At 37.3% G+C, this 13,262-nt stretch overlaps 1 protein-coding gene across 4 annotated transcripts in view; it reads right to left on the bottom strand.

The window, feature by feature from the left end:
- LOC149776411 (uncharacterized) overlaps positions 1 to 13,262 on the bottom strand; it is a 115,154-nt gene that overhangs the window by 45,254 nt on the left and 56,638 nt on the right. Inside the window, exon 1 of one of the 4 annotated variants that reach the window (XM_089940818.1) lies at positions 11,129 to 11,453. The exons of 2 other annotated variants lie outside the window; for them this stretch is intronic. The gene's annotated coding sequence lies outside the window, so the exon portion shown is untranslated. Of the gene's footprint in view, positions 1 to 88; positions 388 to 11,128; positions 11,454 to 13,262 lie in introns of those variants that run through there. One more of the 4 variants, XM_089940819.1, reaches the window with a different exon arrangement.

Raw genomic sequence — 13,262 nt, forward strand, 5'->3', positions numbered from 1 at the left:
AGACAGACAGACGGAAACAGAGAGCGAGAGACAGAAAAACAGACAGATAGACAAAGAGAGAGAGAGAGAGGATAGGGTCAATACTTACCTATTGTCGTTGAAAAGGCTCAACCAACTTTCTTAAATCAATTCAATTGATACAAATCGTATTTGTCGGTGCAACTTCTGAACAATTCTTGACGAGCAGTTCTCAGTTCCATAAAAAGACTTCTATACTTCCAACTGCGCTCCCCTTTAATGACCTTAACCAAGCTTTGTAAACCAGACTGATCAATATTTTCTCTCCAGAAGGCAATGCTCAATGTAGACTGATTTTGCAAATAAGAGATTTATCTTAGAAAATGCAAAACCCAACATGAATCCTTAAACTGTTGCTATCATAAGGGATCGATAGATACATCCATCTGTCCATTCAGCAAGTATATATATATATATCCATTCAAGCAGCGTCCTTCCGTTTCCCGTGTTTGAAAGCCACACATTCCTTAAAGCCAGCCGTGCATGGTGCTTGACACAGAAAGGTGAACAAGGAGACATGATTAACAAAGGCAAAAATATGAATGAAAGAAAGGTTTTCCACTTGCATCTGAGAAAAGTGTAGGTAGAAAATCCTCCCACTTGCAATCAATAAACTTCGAATTTCCGTACAGAAGGATGGGTAAGCCTAAAATTATACATTACACCCACCTCTCATTCGATAATGCTGATTTGAATGTAGCGAGACAAATAGCCATATTCAACAATTCGGGTGGGCGATCTGTGTGTGTGTGTGTGTGTGTGTGTGTGAGAGAGAGAGGGGGGGGAGGAAAGAGAGATGGTAAGAGACAGTCGGCTGAATGGTTCTATTGGCGATATGTACATACTATTTCCAGATCTAATCGTATGTTTGGCGACTTGTAAATCCACGTGGAATAACACAACCTTCTGTCCTGTAGCCGTTTTGAATTTTGCAGTAGATATATCTGTTACCATATGCCGGTGTCTAAATTGTACACAGGCACGTTCCGGAGAGATTTGCATGCAGCAAAATTGCACATTTTAATAAACAGGTGACATCAGACCTACATATCGTCAATCAGTATTAACACACATATTTGATGGACTGATTTATCGGACTAATGATGATGATGATGATGATGATTTAAAGATGATAACAATTACCAATGTTGCTGTAGGAAAACAAATAGAAAATATAAATATAAGTCATGTAATCTTTTGAGACAAACGAAAGAACATACACTTCTCAAAATATTTATTCTGAAAACAAGGACGAGAAATCTGTCACTGTCGCAGCAACTTGGAGAAAACCATGTTAAATAACGGTGTAAGGAACAGATTTTTGCATAAATTTAATGTTTTATACACCTGCCTAATATAAAGCTTCTTAAAAAATAAAATACACAAGTGAAGCAAAAAAAAAGTCCATTTTTTAGATAGATGTAATAAAGCAAAACATAAAAATATCATCAAATTGACCTGACAAGTTAGTGGAAATATATTGAATAAAAGGTTGATGCACCCCACCCGCAAATTTATACATGCATTTTTCATGTCCGCTGGGCTATTTTTGGGAATACGTGATGCTCAGACATGACATGTAGGTTGCGAGATAGTTGTATAGTCATGTGACTCGGAATGTAAACGGCGATATCCAGGTCAAATTTTAGCAACGAAGTACTTTCGTCTTGTCTGTCAGCGGATTAAAGATCTAACAATGCTATGCTTGCAATGTCTGAGAAAATAAATCATATTCCTATCGATTTCATGCAGGTATATCTTGATGAAAGGTCGTTCAAATTTGCTAGACCGGCTACTAAGCAGCAACCCTATGCCAAAACCAAACGGTTTCGGCGAATTCCAACTTCTCGAATAGGCAGTGGACTCTGACCCTACACCCCAACATCAATGTCCAAATATCAAAAATGGGGTAGAAAGGGTCAGAGGAAACTCGAACTATTCCCTGGGTGATAATTTTAAAAAACAATGCGAACTTAGATAGCTAGATTCAATTCAAAATAGTTGTCATCCAGGCAGTTTTTGAGATATTCTACTTGCTTTGAACCAACGTGTCTACTTTTGTAAGTGGCTAGCTCTGCGTCCTAGCCGACAATTGGTATTTTCATCAGCTACATACTGTGCAGTGACTACATGAGGTGTACATACCTCCCATCAATTTCAAGAACAACACAAGCCGGAAAGACCAAATTCACAAATATATCTATATATTTAATTATTACACAATAATAGCTCAAAAAGTCACACTATAACCATAAGTTAAGAAGTTTGCCAGGGGCCAGTTTACTAGACTGTCCCCTGCAGTGCCGGATTTCCAAATAGGCAGAGTAGGCACAGGCCTAGGGGCCCCGCGAGAACGGATCAAAATAATATTGATAAAACGTATTAGGAGATAATCGAGAGAGGGGTCCCAAGATTTCGACTGCCTAAGGGCTTAAGGGCCTCCACGGGGTTTAATCCGGTATCAGTCCCCTGCCACAACAGAAAACACATGTCAATGTGGTAGTGCATGATCAAAACAATAATATCGCTGACACGTGTTCAGTATTTGATGAATCTGGTTTTCACCACTTTGATGTCATACCGACATGTTTATGGTCGTTCTCAGAATAAATATTTTGAGAATTAAGTGTGCATTATATTTATTTACAAACATTACGGGACTTTTATTTAATATTTTCGAATTTTATATAGAACACAACTGGTAAATGCTTTATTGTTGATATCACATGAATATTTGACCTCTGATGTCATTGACATATAGGTTCCGATATTTGTGTTCTCATGTGATTAGCAATGCAAATGATTGGTTCCAGGTAAAATTACATCAACGCCCTAGTTTTGTCTCATCTGTCCCCGGATTAAAGACATAACGAATGTTAGACTCGCAATTTCTGAGAAAATTAATCATCTTCCTGTCGCTTTCATGAAGGTATATATCCATGAAAGGTCGTTCAATTTTGACACAGGGACTCGTATCGTTGCTTACAATTGACCTGTCATACACTGTGCATAGGTTATTCACTTACTAGCCGGTCTAGCAAAATTCCCGGGGGCTCGTATCATTGCTTAAAATTGACCTGTCATACATGTACTGTATAATAACTACAAGGGAGGACACGTCTCTCCTTGCTCGCGCGACCTATTTATGAATAAACGCTTATATTTCAAGCTACGCTTTGCGTAGCTTACTAAATTTGGTATCGATATTTAGCTCAGGCATTCGACTGTGTATCCCTATGAAAAGTTTGACTTAATAACATATCTTTAAGGAATGCCAAATCATTTTTCCACGGTATCGTTCGACATGGTCTTGATCGCGCCCGCTTAATATGCAAGAACAAAGTGCTTAATGGAATACTGTCCTCTCATTGGTTAAAAGAAAATGACGTCCTTTATTTATTTATACTTTTTTTTTCAGTTGGCCAATGAGAAGGTAGTATTCCATTCAGGGCGTTGTTCTTGTTTATTAAGCGGACTCTGACCCTACACTCCAGCTTAAATGTTCAGATATCAAAAATGGAGCGAAAAGAGTCACTCCTTGTTGAGAAGTACAGTCAGTTATAGCAATGGTGCGTACAAAGCAAACAGTTTAGAGGTCCTGGGACCCCCAACAGGAATATCTTTACTGTCCATTACTGTCCATTACGGACTCCAAATCTTATAAAGGGTAAGAATCAACTTATATCAATTAACAAATCTACAAATACAGGAATTCAACATGGAAAAACAAGAAACCGAAACCGGAGCACGTGCAACACGAGGCAATATGGCGACTAGAAGAGAAGTCAATTACCTTGAGAAATTCTTCAAGCTGAAAAGGGTAGAGATGCATGAAAGAAGCTACCTACAATGTACATATAGAGAAGGAACACAAGAAATAGATATGAGGCACATACAAAGGGAAAATATACCTAATCTTACTACGGTAATGATAGCCATGAAAATAGCCAACCCAGAATGTATGAACAGAGTATACTCCATAAACCCTAATGGATACAAAGGCTACATAGTAAGACCGAAAGGGAAGAAACCGATTTTACCATGTGGAGAGATGTGTATTGGGAAAGGAAAGGTGACAATAAAGGAACCAGAACCACTGCTAAGGGAGATAAAGAAACGAACAGGAGAATTACATGTAACAGACATCCCGCTTGAAATTCCAATAGAAGAAATAGTGAAGCGTTTTGAGCAAAAATTTAATATTCCAGTTAGCTCAGCACGGAATAGAACGATAGAAACAACATCAATATTAGACGGAACACGGATACTAGAAATAGAAAGAAGTAATATGAAGAAAGTGAAGACAGCCTTTTACATATTCGGGTTCTTAGCCAAGTCTTGGTATAAAGGATGCATATATGACAGAACATGCAATAGATGTGGGAAAACAGGTCACACACCATTCAAATGTCCTCAGAATTCGGAAAAGATAGTACCAACAATGACAACAACAACAAACATATCCAGCAGGCAAATGGTAATAGGAAATATGCAGCAACAAAAACAACCAATATCACAAGATGGACTACATCAACAACAACAACAACAGCTACAAGTACAGGGACAACAAATACAAGAACAGGAAATACCGAAACAAGCAGCACAAAAGCAAAGAATGGAACAAATACAACCACAACAACAACAAGGAAGAGAAATTTCACTACAGAAAGAAATTACGGACAAAAAGCAAGGGCAAAATATTCAATTGCAACAACAACAGACGCGAACCCAGTCTACAGTAGGAAATGAACAACAAGGACATAAAAGGCAACAGCAACAACAACAAATACAGATACAATCAGGGCAACAACAACGGGTGATGGAAACTAGACAAGAACAACAACAAAAGACAATAAAATCACAGCAACAACTAGGAAATATAGACCAGCATGAAACTACCAATACTAAACAGGAGAATAAAAATCAACAACAACAACAACAACAGAATCAAGCCCAGCTTCCGGTAGAAAACGGACTACAGGGATGTAAACAACAACAACAACAACTACAAATACAGACACAAGCACGAAGTAAAGAGAAAAGACAACAACAAAATAACATGTTAATCCAACAAGATATTGAAACCGGGCAACAACAACAACAAAAGAAGATAAAACCACAGCAACAACTAGAAAACAACCTACAACAACAACAAACAAAACGAAGCTTACATGAAAAAGAAGTGATACCAATACAATCACAACTGCTTCATGGGACCAAACCACTACAGCAAGAAAATGACTCATTACAGGAGATTACAGTATTCAAATTACAACAGATCCAGAAAACACAAGCACCCAGGCTATTAGAAATAACCCAAATCAACAAGACACCGCAGCAAGAAAAAATCAGTCCAAACGAAAATTCAGAATCGCTAAAAACAGAGAATAGAAAACAAGGGCAGAAAGAAGCACCCCAAAAAACCAATTCGACGAAAGAAGAGAAACGGGAAACAAGCCCAGAAGTAAGGAAAGCACTTAGGGAAATGAGGAAAGCAAAACGACAAGAAAGGAGAAGACGACAACAAGAGGAGGAGAATAAAAGGATAGAAGAAGAAATTTGGTTCAGCACAGATGAATATATTGAAAAAATAGAAGAATAAAATATATTTTTAAAAAAAATCAAAAAAAATAAATAAAAAAATTTATTTGAAATTTTACAATTCAAAAAAGCAATAATACGATAGCTAAACATACAGAATACCAATACAAACATGTAGGGCAGGAGGGCCTCCCTAAATGGTCTGTGAAGATCAAAAGGAGAGAGAACCCTCCAAAAGAAAAAAAAAAGAAAAGTCAGAGGAAAGTCGGATTAAGTGACTGAGTAGAGGGTCGCTAAACTATCTTAAAAGCGGTGATACACAATATAGTCGACAGTCAATGGCGAGCGAACGGGATTTTCGGTTTCCAGCATCGGGTTTAGAGAGTGGACATGGCAACGTTGTCTCCTATGTTTATCATACTGCAACTGAATGTAGCGTCAACGATACTAACCTATGTAAAGAACAGACATGATGTCCCACCCAGTCAAATTATCCTGACACCAGTCCGAACAGTCCGAACACTAACTTCCTAATGCTGAGCGCCAAGCGAGGCAGCTGTTAGTACCATTTTCATAAGTCTATGGTATGACTCGGCCGGGGATGGAACCCGAGACCTCCCGCATCCGAGGCGGACGCTCTAACCACTAGGCCTTCTGAGCGGTCAAGAACAGACGTACTGTAACAAATATTTAGTTAAATGAAAATATCTTTCATGAACGTGTGTTGTATACAATAAATGGACTGTATGATTTAAGTTCAATAGTCTTATATATTAGTAGCGTCATTAGCGAGGTGCAAACGGTGCAATCGGAACGGTCCGCATGCGGGGGGGGGGGGGGGTCGGTGGGTGTCGAAAACTTTGGAGTTCGTTTAAAACAGATTAGAATTAAAGCCGATTACTTAAAAATAAAGTTGCTTTAAAAGCAAACTTGTATCTTGTTATAAATATTTCACAAAATTACTTCATTGATATAGAAAGTATATGCCACCAGCTGTTTGCAGGAAGTGTATTACAGTGCTGTTCAATAATCTACATAAGACACGAGCACTTCATATGAGCATAACATTTTTTCTGTCTCCTGAAAACATTAAATAAGAATTGTCATTTGCTAATGATAATACTAGCTGTTACGTCACATAGCAACCTTCGATATGCAGTTAAACTTCCTTCAGCTGATGACTCTTATAAAATGTGATTCTCTGCAGACGGATCACATAATTTTGTGCTAATGAAGCGGTTGTTAACGTGATCCAACCCCTGTTATTATCCAGTTAAGGTCAGTGTCACTCTATATGAATGGACGTGACATAATGGTCATACGCGTGAAAAATATCCAAGATTGTAGATGGTTCGACTGTTTATTAGATCGCATTAACCTGTATACTCATTAAAAAAGTTACACTTTCAGTGGCATGATAAACTGTTTCAGACAGCTATTTTTGTACACAACAACATGCCTTCGACGAGAGACCGCTCCAGTGGCCTACTGGTTAAAGAGTCCTCCTCGGAAGCGGGAGGTCGTGGGTTCGCACCCCGGCCAAGTCATGCCAAAGACTTACAAAAATGGTACTAACAGCTGTCTTGCTAGACGCTCAGCATTAAGAGGTTAGTGTTAGGACTGGTCGGCCTGGTGTCATGATAATGTGACTGGGCGGGACATCATGCTACATGTCTGCGGCATGATGCCCCAGTGCTAGACATCACTATAAACTGCCTCACTCCAGACATCGTAGCGATATTGCTGAAAAATTGTTAAAGCTACGTTAAAAATTCTAATCACACACACACACACCTTCAACGAGTGTTATCACTATTATGCAACTAATTGGAATTAGACTGATGTCACGTCATTCCTTATCTGCGCCTCAAATCCGGTTACACTTGGCTGTGTTTCATTAGCTGATACAACGAAGAAAAACTACCCGCTCACACTTTGAAGGACGAATTTAATTTTGCACTAGACTTTCGGTGTTACGTGCACTATATAAGCAAGAATACCCGTAAATAACTTTTCGTAACGTTTATTTGTCTGTTTTTCAGTATTAAGCAGCAGGTTATACTAAATTTTAGCATTTTACTTTTTAATTTGGTTGTTTTTATACTTCAAATTGAATTATGGCCACCACCCTTTAATATATCAAGAATTATTTAATAAAATATACGCTTTCCCAACCAGCTTCAAGCAATTAATTATAAATACTATGTAAGATGACACAACCTCCATAGCATACGGTATAGAGATTAGCGCCGAAAAAACCAAACCGATGACAAACACCACCAACAGCATCGGTGGAGCAATAAAGGTCAGTGGAAAGAAGCTGGAAGGAGTCACAAGCTTCAAATACCTGGGATCAGTTATCACAGATTAAGGGCTCCAAACCAAAACTACTTTGCAGAATTGCCCAGACAACAGTAGCAATAACAAGGCTGAGACCAATCAGGAAAGATACCAACATTGCTCTTGGTTCCTAAATCAGGCTGGTGCGCTCGATTATCAAATCCATCTTTCTGTATGCTTGTGAAACAGGACGCTCACATCAGATTGACAAAGAAGGATTCAAACCTTCGAAATGAGATGCTACCGCAAGATCTTGGGCATCTCATACATTGACCATGTAATCAACGAAGAAGTCCACACCAGGATCCAACGAGCCATCGGATTCTATGAAGACCTCTTGACACTGTGAAAAAGCGTAAACTGAAGTGGTACAATCATGTCTCAAGATCATCTGGACTGGCAAAAACAATCTTGCAAGACACAGTGCAAGGGTGCAGAAGTAGAGGCAGACAGAAAAAGAGGTGGGAAGACAACAATAAGGAGTGGACAGGCATGGGATTTGGAGATTCCCAATGGGCAGTAGAGAACTGGGAAAGATTGAGAGAATTGATTGTAAAGTCAACTGTGGTACCCCAACGACCTCTTCGGTTAAGGGTTTGGTGATGATGATGATGATGATGATGATGATGATGACTATATAATGAGTGATATTTTATTATACTTAGTGTTGTAAGTGCTAACGTTGCTAATGATCTGCTCAATTTTTGCTTTTCTTCTTAATGTAATTGTTGGTATGTTTTAGTTGAAAACACGTTCTTTGTCCGGGCATCTATTAAAACCTGGAGTGCAGTGTAGTGTTAGTGCAGAGCTCGGTGGGAGTTGGGGAGTGGGAGAGTGGAGTGGAGCGGATTCGTGAAACAGAGATGTGGAGTGGAGATATAGAACAAACTAAATGGAGTCAAGATTACTTCGCCCAACCGGGATCAATATAATGAAGATATCAAGTTACACTAGCATTAGCAAACATTTCCATGCAACTTTTTACAGACTTTCTTCATGACAGTCGTATGACAAAGAAATATCTACATCTGTTACAATTAAAAGATCGCCATTAGTAAATCACTGACATCTTTACTATTTAATTAGAAGATCGCCATTAGTAAATCACTGACATCTTTACTATTTAATGAGAAGATCACCATTAGTAAATCACTGACATCTTTACTATTTAATTAGAAGATCACCATTAGTAAATCACTGACATCTTTACTATTTAATTAGAAGATCACCATTAGTAAATCATTGACATCTTTAATATTTAATTAGAAGATCACCATTAGTAAATCACTGACATCTTTAATATTTAATTAGAAGATCACCATTAGTAAATCATCACAGATGTTTATGCATTTTGCATCAAAAAATATTTCTAACTTAAACTCCATAGCGCAAGTGTTAAGGTGAAATGCACAAAGGATGACGCATCAAATTATACAATAAACTGTGAACTGGACATGGCGCTGGTCACTTATGAAAAACATTCCACATATACATTTCCATAACTTTGTCATCTCAAAATTCAGAATTGCCTTGTGAAATTGACTATTAAGAATTGTTGTATTATCCATAAATAAATTATAATACACCCATCCCTAGTCATTTCAGCCTCAAGGAATGTAAGCAAACAGTGGAGCATATACTGTCATGAATATTTGTTATGATCGGGTTGTGCATGATTTTTAATATTTTACTTTTTTTTTTGCAACTGCTATCAGAGATACGAACATGTGTTGATTATTCACCCTGTGCCACAACATGGTCTACACAATGACATTTCCAAGGGCAGTACAAATTATCAGTGTAATCGAGTTCTCACGTGCAGGAAAGGAACACTACATACTTTAACTGCCTATTGGTCATTAACATGCAGGGAAATAGCACGTGTTCAACAGAAAAAGTATGTTTTTAATGCCAATATAACTGATTTGACGTAGCAAAAAAAGCGAAAATACATCAAGCAAAATGAAAAGTGGGAATTTCACTAAGATTGCAAGAAAGTCACATACATTCTAAAGTTATTGCATCGATGTCATACCGTTTTTAAATAACGGTGATTGATTCGTTATGAGCGATGCAAACATTTTCCAATATTGTTTTGAAAAAATTCAAGATATTCAATAATTCTCATAGACTTTTTTTTTAAAAAAAAACTCGCTTTTGAGTTGTTTTTTTTAAACTATCACTTTTGAGACTTTAAAACAGTATCACTTTTGAGACTTTAAAACAGTATCACTTTTGAGACTTTAAAACAGTATCACTTTTGAGACTTTAAAACAGTATCACTTTTCAAGCATGAAATTATTAAAATTGAAAAACCTAGAGTGTGGTCAATCATTTTTGACTTTTATTTAAATAATTATCGTCAGGATTTTTGTTTAACTATTACAAAAATATTGCCTTTGCTAAATATGATAAATGTAATTTGTGATTAATGGCAGTATTGTAACAAAAACAGTTATTATAGATTAGGTTTCATGTCGAAAGGAATATGATTAAAAGTACATTTAAAAAATTCTGAATTAAATATTTATTAGATTTTGTAAGAAACCGGAAATGATTGTGCAATATCGTGGATTTTATTCGATTTTAATTTCCCATATTTGTATCAGTGTTTCAACTTCTGCATAGATTATACTTGTAACTACAAGACATTCGCCTTTTTGCTCCAAAGGCCTAATCTTACAATGTGCTTACCCGATACGAGGCCGCTGATAAAGGTAGCACGTATCGATATACAAATTTAGGACCATTGATTTCAAAATACATGCCGCGAATCAAGAAGTGTTTGCGTTTCATACTTGGACCATCTAATGCACATAATAAATTTATTCATCGAAGGTTAACATTGATGTCTCATGAAAATGATTTTATATATAAATACAAATATATTTAGACCACATATATTAAACGCAATATGGTTTTTAAAGTGTCGGTATAAAACTATTTGAGATACCCATACTATTGGTATATCAAATTGTGATCCGTCCATGGCGCATTAATATGTATATATAAATATTGTTTAGACATTAGGTTATATTACAACAGGTTGTCGCTTTTATGTTCTCTAAATCTGCGACGAATTTCCACTGATTAATCATTAGCGTTGTTATTTAATAACGTTAAGAACTAAGTTTTGTAGCGGACACACTGTACAGTTGTGAGGTGTTAATATATAAAAAGTATGGGAATGTTGACTTACATAAGTCATATGATAACTAAAGCTCAGTACCTGAATCGATCTCCCGGTCAGACGGGTGTGGGTACGATTCCTGCCATTTAATCAGTCCATGTCGGCTGCCTTGGCTTTTCACTGGACAGTCTACTTTGTCTTACTTCCCTTATCAGGTTATAACCTTTGTATTGATCTACCGAAAAACGCCAAACACTACCTCAAGTTGCAATATGAGAAAAATTATAACTAGACCTCTCACACGGCTCCATGAAATCTTCGCCGAGGGTTTCCTTGACGGCCGCGTCACACTTTCGGTATTCGTGAGACCAAAGATAATTATCAACATCATAAATGAAAAAAAGTAGGTAATTTTGTACTTTTTAACCAGTAGACACCCAGCCGGTGTAAAGTTACCAGCTTACAGTACACTTAAAATATGTTTACGTTATTGCTTATACACAAATAGCGCTGATGGACTTTTTTTCGGTCTACCTATGTATTTTACACTTCCTCAATGGAAACAATATTATACAAAGCATATATAAAATGAACTTCAGTGAGTAATAAATCAAACCAGTCATAAAGTTAGTTGTCGACTTATGCCAGGGAACGAACAAAATGTGCACCTGAGCAAATGCTGTTTTATAAAAGTTTAGATGAAGGCAATGGTCGTATTATTGCGATGCTCAAAATCTTTCTGATAATAGCCAGTGTAATACCAAAGGTCGTTTTAGCAGAAATTATACACTATCTCCTACACAAAGCAGTTTGAAAGTTTGCTGTACCACAAAAATGAGTATCCATAAATATGAAAACTTTTGTTTCAACAGCAACAACAGCAAGAAATTTTCTTCATCGCTATCCTGTATAATGTTCCTATGTATGTCAGTTTTTCAAGCGATAAAACAAATGATGAAATACAAATAATTTTTGACAAAAAGAACAAATGAATGTAGATAAAACTATATAAAACTATTAATTAATGCGTAGCTTGTCCAACTATTACAACCTGACATAAAATTTCGCAATAATTCAGCTACGTCTGCACCAGGCATATATAAAATGATACGACCACAAACTCATTTCCAACGAAACCTAATACGAACATATTAAGAAATAAAAATAATTTCTGCTTTAAATAAGCATACAAACCCCACATGCTTCCATTCAATAGTTTCAGAGAATTTTTGCCAGCAATGCGCTGTTAAACGATGAGACCACCTCCCGCACATACATACATACATATACATACATACATACATACCGCTCCGGTGGCCTAGTGGTTAGAGCGTCCGCCTCGGATGCGGAAGGTCGTGGGTTCGATCCCCGGCCGAGTCATAACAAAAACTTACAAAAATGGTGCTATCAGGTGCCTCGCTTGGCGCTCAGCATTAAGAGGTTAGAGTTAGGACTGGTCGGCCTGGTGTCAGGATAATGTGACTGGGTGGGACATCATGCTACATGTCTGCGGCATGATGCATGCCCCAGTGCTAGATATCACTATAAACTGCCACAATGCATACATCGTGGCGATTTGATTGAAAAATTGTTAAAGCTACATTAAAAATCTAAATCACACACATACATACATACATACATACATACATGCATACATACATTACATGCATGCAATATAAGTTTTAACTTTTAATTTAAATTTTTCCATTAATATTGACAATTATATCAGTTTCTTGGTGATATAGGCAACTGGACCATACTATATATTTAATATATCTTACAACAATTGTCAACAATTTCAGTTACCTATTATTAGCAGTAGTAGTAATAGTATTGCCTCAATACCACCACCACCACCACCACCACCCCTCACCACTCCGGTGGCCTAGTGGTTGGAGCGTCCGCATCGGACGCGGGAGGTCTCGGGTTCCATCCCCGTCGAGTCATACCAAAGACTTACAAAAATGGTACTAACAGCTGCCTCGCTTGGCGCTCAGCATTAGGAGGTTTGTGTTAGGACTGGTCGGCTTGATGCCAGGATAATGTGTGGGACATGCTACGTTAAAAATCCAAATCTCTCTCTCTTTCTCTCTCTCTCTCTCTCTCTCTCTCTCTCTCTCTCTCTCTCTCTCTCTCTCTCAACTGAGCCATGATAACTAGAGATATAAAACTTTTGGAGCATGAGATTTCATTTTTGAAGGCTGTATAAAACGAAAAAGCAACCGTTCTTTAA

Source organism: Sinohyriopsis cumingii, chromosome 18 (assembly GCF_028554795.1).
Source record: "Sinohyriopsis cumingii isolate HCF-2022 chromosome 18, ASM2855479v2, whole genome shotgun sequence".
NCBI lineage: Eukaryota > Metazoa > Mollusca > Bivalvia > Unionida > Unionidae > Sinohyriopsis > Sinohyriopsis cumingii.